Source organism: Ursus maritimus, unplaced genomic scaffold (assembly GCF_017311325.1).
Source record: "Ursus maritimus isolate PB19 unplaced genomic scaffold, ASM1731132v1 scaffold_23, whole genome shotgun sequence".
Lineage (NCBI taxonomy): Eukaryota > Metazoa > Chordata > Mammalia > Carnivora > Ursidae > Ursus > Ursus maritimus.
Genome location: NW_024424786.1, coordinates 24,907,623 through 24,913,622, shown reverse-complemented (window position 1 = coordinate 24,913,622; position 6,000 = coordinate 24,907,623). Strand labels below are relative to the sequence as shown.

General features: G+C 41.9%; 1 protein-coding gene across 4 annotated transcripts in view; it reads left to right on the top strand.

Annotated features, from left to right (window-relative positions):
* Positions 1-7: 7 nt before the first annotated feature.
* Positions 8-6,000, top strand: part of LRRC4C (leucine rich repeat containing 4C) — a 154,641-nt gene continuing 148,648 nt past the window's right edge. For all 4 annotated transcript variants that reach the window (XR_005837093.1, XR_005837094.1, XM_040638969.1 and 1 more), the window contains exon 1: positions 8-960. The gene's annotated coding sequence lies outside the window, so the exon portion shown is untranslated. The remainder of the gene's footprint in view (positions 961-6,000) is intronic.

Below are 6,000 nucleotides of genomic sequence, written 5' to 3'. Positions count from 1 at the left end.
AGGCGGTGGAGGGAAGGAGACAGGATATAACAGGGAGTTTGGAGGGAGAGGGGAAGGTGGCTGGCCGGGTGGCTGAAATCAAAAATCCAATTGCGCACTGGGTTGTGATGAGAAATCTAATCAGATCTTTGGAGAAGGGGCCGGCCGGAAGGCTGGCGAGTGGGGGGAGTTGACCCCCAAATTCTTCGAAGGGGGAGCTGGGGGTGAGGAATCAACGATGTAAACGGAGACTTTTTTGGTGGCGGTGGCGGTTGGGTGCCTTGCAAAAATGAAGGATGCGGGACGCAGCTCTCTCTTGGAACCGAACGCAGTGGATAAACTGATCGTGCAAGAGAAAAGGAAGAAGGAAGCTTTTTCTTGTGAGACCTGGATCTTAACACAAATGTGTATGTGTGCACACAGGGAGCCTTGAAAAATGAAATAAACCTGTGTCAGACCCACGGGGCTTGGTGTGTTCTGACATAAATAAATAATAATAAAACAGCTGCCCCCTCTCCCCAAAAGGATGATTGGAAATGGAGAACGGAGGATCCACAAAGAAAAAGTATGTTCGTTTTTCTCTGTAAAGGAGAAAGTAAGCCAAGGAGATATTTTTGGAATTGAAAGTTTGGGGCTTTTTTTAAGGAAAGTAAAGACCTGCTATGGTGGTGTTTTCTTTTCTTTTTGAATTTCCCACAAGAGGAGAGGGAATTAATAATACATCTGCAAGGAAATTTCGGAGAAGAAAAGTTGACCGCGGCAGAATGAGGCATTGATTGGGGGAGAGAAACCAGCAGAGAGCACAGTTGGATTTGTGCCTATGTTGACTAAAATTGATGGATAATTGCAGTTGGATTTTTCTTCATCAACCTCCCCCCCACCCTTTTTTTTTTTCTTTTTGGTGTCAAGATCATGCGTTTTCGCTTGTTCTTAACCACCTGGATTTCCATCTGGATGTTGCTGTGATCTGTCTGAAATACAGTGAGTGATCCCTATTTTCTTATTTTATTGCTGAAGAAAATGCCCATTAATTTAGCATTCCTTGTTCCTTGATCCCCTCATCCCTTTCAGTGGGATTCTTAAAGACCTGGCTATTGGGGGTCAGAAAATAGGGAGAGGGTGGCCCAGGCATCTGTTCCATCAGGTTGTGCCCACCAATAAGCCGGTTTGCTAGAATGATGCAGGTTGTCTGCATCCTGGGCAAACGCCTTTGCAAATGTTCACCAGGAAAAAAAAAAAAAATCTCCCCAAGAAAGCCGCTGCAGTGTGGGGTGCCTGTGCTGTGTGATTGACACTCTCGAATGCGTTTAAGTTGCATGGCAGCCCTGGAGTTAGACACACAAATGTTTAGCCATTGGAAATCGAAGGGACCCAATTTAAATTTCATTATCCAACCTGACATTGCAGATCAACAGAATGTATTAACACAAAAATATGATAATAAACCAAGCAGATGAAGGATGGCTTCTGGGGGTGGATGGGTGGAGGGAGGGAGAGTGGGCATGGGGGAGGAAGTGGTGGAGAGAGGTGGCTGCACTTTCCCCCATCTCTCTTGCATACACATGCTCAAATGTGGTCTTCAGATTACCTTGGTTCTCCCCAGTGCTAAGAATGGGAAGGAGGACCCACTTCTTTTCAACCCCACCCCCTTCAAACTAACCACTTCTTTGGATAACAGAAAGGCTGTCCAGAGATTGAAGGTGGCTTGGGCAGTTGTCTTGGGTTTTGTCAGAAACCCTCCCAATGTCACCAAGACAGGGCTCTTGAGAAAAAGGCAGAAATCTAGTGTCCTGGGGTAACTTAGATAAGGAGCTAAAGAAAAGGTCTGTGTGTTGAGCACCAGTGCTTCTCCTGTGCCAGCTTTGTCTTGGGAGAGAGAGGCCAATAAAGAAAAATAAGGGAAGGTCGAAAATGCTTAGAGAGCCTGGAGGGCCTGTAGGATCACCCCTCTTCCCATCTCCTTCCTCCCTCATATCTTCCAGGGTCATGGAGCTGGCTTTTTTTTTTTTTTTTTTTTTTTTTTTTTTTTTTTAACAGAACTCTTCCTCTTCATCCTTCTATACTCCTCTCTGGGGCCTTCTGTCAGAATCATAGACTCATATAACTTTAGAGCCAGAAGACTCCTCAGAGATCTCATGCCAATAAAAGAAGGAAACTGAGGCTTAGAGAAGCTATAACTCTGCTTCATGACCAAACCTTGGGAGACAGGTAACTCACATAAGCCTTTAAATAGCAGAAAAAAGTCAGTTTGGGATCCAAGCTGGACAAGAATCAACCCTCCATGGCTTCTTCTGTCCCCACAACTACCATTTTTATCTGGAAGGGTCAAGGAAGGAACCTGTCCTGTGAGCTTGACATAAACTCTGATCACTCTGAACCTCAAGAGTGGCCCATCTCCGATATCCATATCCTTTCTTAAGACTTTTTTTTTTTTAACTAGCAGAGCTCAGATAACCCTAGTTTTAATACTACTAAAAAAAAAAAAAAAAAAAAAGATCCCCAACTCTGATATATCCCAAAGGAGATAAGAGGCTGAAATCTCCTGGGCCCCTCCTTGGTGTTGGGCACATTTAATCTGGTGAGTGGTGGTCCCTGGAGAGTCATTAAGAACCGTGGAGTTAGATTTATATTAGAGAGGTGATAATAGAAACCAGAAACACCCTTGCTAAAAGCCTCTGAGTCTGTTCTTACACTCACATCATCTATTCTTATCCTTTTCATTACTCCTTAACTAAACTAGCCTACAGCTGAGCACTTCTTTAATTTATTTTTCTGGGCACATGTTTCCTGTTGGGACACAGATCAGGCAATACATTTATCAACCTATGAAAATAATCGTGCAGGATTTTTTTTTTTTTTCTTCCCTGAGCTCCTTGTAGGCTTCTGCACATCTTAGAATTCCTTGCAGGTTGGTTGTTCGTTTGCTTTTTTATTTTGTTTTTTACATGACCACAGTTAAGTCACTGCTTGCGATCATAGATCGATTCAAGTTATCTCAAGTTCCTGTTATGTTGCAACTTAGCCCAACTGAAAAAGGGGGGAGTACTTTGATTGTTTTTACTGCTTAGCTCTGGACATCACGTGGGAACCCCCCCCCCCCCAGCCTTGCAGTCAGCCTGGCTTCTGCTAATCGGTGGAGGTCTGTCTCTCTTTCTTTTTCTTTTCTTTCTCTTTCTTTCTTTCTTTCTTTTTTTTTTTTTTTTTGTGGGGTGGGGGGGTTCTTTATGAATTCAAAACGTCTTCACTGCTACTCCAGTTAGACGTCAAAGTACATTCGTCTCCTAAACATTGTCAGCTCCTCTCGGTACCCTCCACACTTGCACACATGCAAACTTTTCCGAGAAAGATAGGGAAGAAGGGAAGGGGATGGGGTGGAGGATGGAGAGGGAGGAAGAGAGAGAAAGAAGGTAGAGATATGTTCAAAGTTGTGGGCTGAAATGTGTCCTCCCACTCATCTCCACGTAAACGTGTTCTGCGGCTCTAGAGAGGATGAAGCATCTAAGGACGGCATCATTTTTCCTGCTGGTGAATCACTTACCCAGTCCTACGGTTAGGGACGCATTGCCCAGCTTGGGGTTCAGCTCCTTTTGTTTGGCATTCGGCGTTGGCCTGGTTTTTAAGCAACTTGCTCATGGATTGATGAAGTAAGTTTGACCATGCAAGACCAGGAAAGTTACCTAATTTCAGCTTATTTCAGCACCAAGTTTGGTGCCCATTGAGTGACATTTGTGCGTAGATAGTTGTATACTTGGATTCTGCTGAGGGCCGTAGGCCCAGAAAGCTGCTGGGTTTTCCAAGTTTTGAAGTTACTTTTTCAAATATGTTCCCACTGATTTAATCACTGCGCCCTTTGGGCAATAATTTTAATTTCTCCGACCCTCAATTTTCTCATCTGTATAATGGGAATGATAATGTCAACACATTAGAATGGTTTTGTGAATTAAGAAGTAATGTTAATGCAAAGCCCCAGGCATAAGAGGCCCTCTAAGGAGGGCTGTTTGTTGTGGCTGTTCTTGGATTAATTTGGATTAACTTCCTGGGAAATAATACAGGCTGGCTGAGCACTTTACCAGTTCTAGTGGCTACCACTCGAAAACTAGGGAATGTGCACCTGACCTCACAGGAGTTGCCAGATTCTTCTTTTGACATCTTATCAGGATAGATTGGCTGCAATATATCATTTTAGATATGAAATACTGCTTCCAGCCAGAAGCTGAAAAATCAAGATTTTCTCCTTAAAGTATAGAAACCTAAATCTCAGCAAAAATAGCACTTGAGAGAGATTTTAGGGGAAAATAATGCTGTTGTGTGTACTTTTGGTCAAACAGTTGCATATGATAGCTCTTATATATTCAATGTATAATTTTAGCTGTATATCACAGTGTCTGGCTCTGGAATGCTCCAAAGAGAGGCAGATTTCTAGGCAATTATATAATTCAAAGTAGATAGTGTAAAATTCCATTACTAATTTTAAGGACCCCAAGTCCACAATTTGGATGCATAATCTTCCTAGATATAAGGAATCCTATGTTTGTTAAACCTCTTTTGTGATAGGATAAAGGCCTGATAGGGTGTATGAAATCAAGATTTCAGGTAGACATACTTGTCTTATCGTTTGCATGTGCTAGTCTCCCAACACCCAACTTGCCAGGTTGGTTTTCTGAGGCAGCCAGTCATGGTCATTGCTCATAATTTCATTGTCTACAGCAGCAGCCTGTGTTCTGTCCGTTTCCTCAATATGTTTCCGGAGACCTGTTCTCCCTTGGAGGGAAAAAGAGTCCTACTGTTTTAATTATTGTTATTCTTGACATCACATCTGTGGATGATAACAAGACAGTCAGGCTGAGGAATTGCCCATTGGAATTTTATACTGTGGCTTTTCAATTAGGAAAACAATTTGAAATCTATGTTCATTTTGGAAAAGCATTCTAAAGCTAATCATTTTCACTGATCTTAAGAAGAGATGGAAATCATCTATGGAAGTTCTTACCATTTCGTGAACTTTACTTTTTTGTGTGCTCCTTAAAGGTGACTGAGAAATTTGGTAAACTTGGACCCTGGCCCCGTACGTGAACATGGATATTCAGTTTTTCACTGGGTCATGTGTGTTACATGCACCATGTAACCTCTCTGAGTCTGTTTGCTCATCTGTAAAACAGGGGTAATAACACCCAGATAGAACTGACTACCATGAGGAGGAAATCAGATTGCATATGGTGTCCACAGTAGGCGTTCTTACGTGCACATTTAAATTGAGCATCTATGATTTTCGTGTATGTGATGCATAATTTGCTAGTAAAAAATAACTGATATGGTCTGGTTTAGGGAAGCAGTTTATCTAAGTTCATGTTGGTGTAGATTTTAAAAAGGAGAAATGCATTAATAAGGTTGGAGTAACACAAATAGGTACAATCATTTTTGGTAAGATCCTGTACCTTCTTTTTTTTTTTTTTTTTTTTTGGTTTTTATTTTAATCACCAGGTGCTCATCATGACAAGGGCCCTTCTAAATCCCCATCACCTATTTCACCCCTCCCCCCCTCCCCAACCCCCCTCTGTCTGGTAACCATCAGTTTGTTCTCTATAGTTCAGAGTCTGTTTCTTGATTCCCCCCCCCTCCCTGTTTTTGCTCATTTGTTATGTTTTGGTAAGATCCTACACTTTTAAAACATATTTGAATGTGCTTTAGTGAATGCTATTCCCTCAAGAAATATTGAAACATGCTTTGTGAATTGTGGAAAATATCCTCTGTGTCCATGTAAACTTTCTTTAGATTACTTTATAATACAGATATAAAAAATTAATGATTTATAAATGGTGTCTTGGAAGATTCTCCAAGGGGATCAGGAGTCTCTTGCATCTTACTTTTCTTCAAAATGATTTCTCTGGAGAAATGTAAATTTGACAGTTGAAACTTGGTTGGGCAGATTTTATGGCTGAGGCAGTGTGCTTGTAACACTCTCCGATGGCAAGGATTTTATTTGTTCTCTGGCGTGTTCTCAGCACCTCAGAAGAGTGTCTG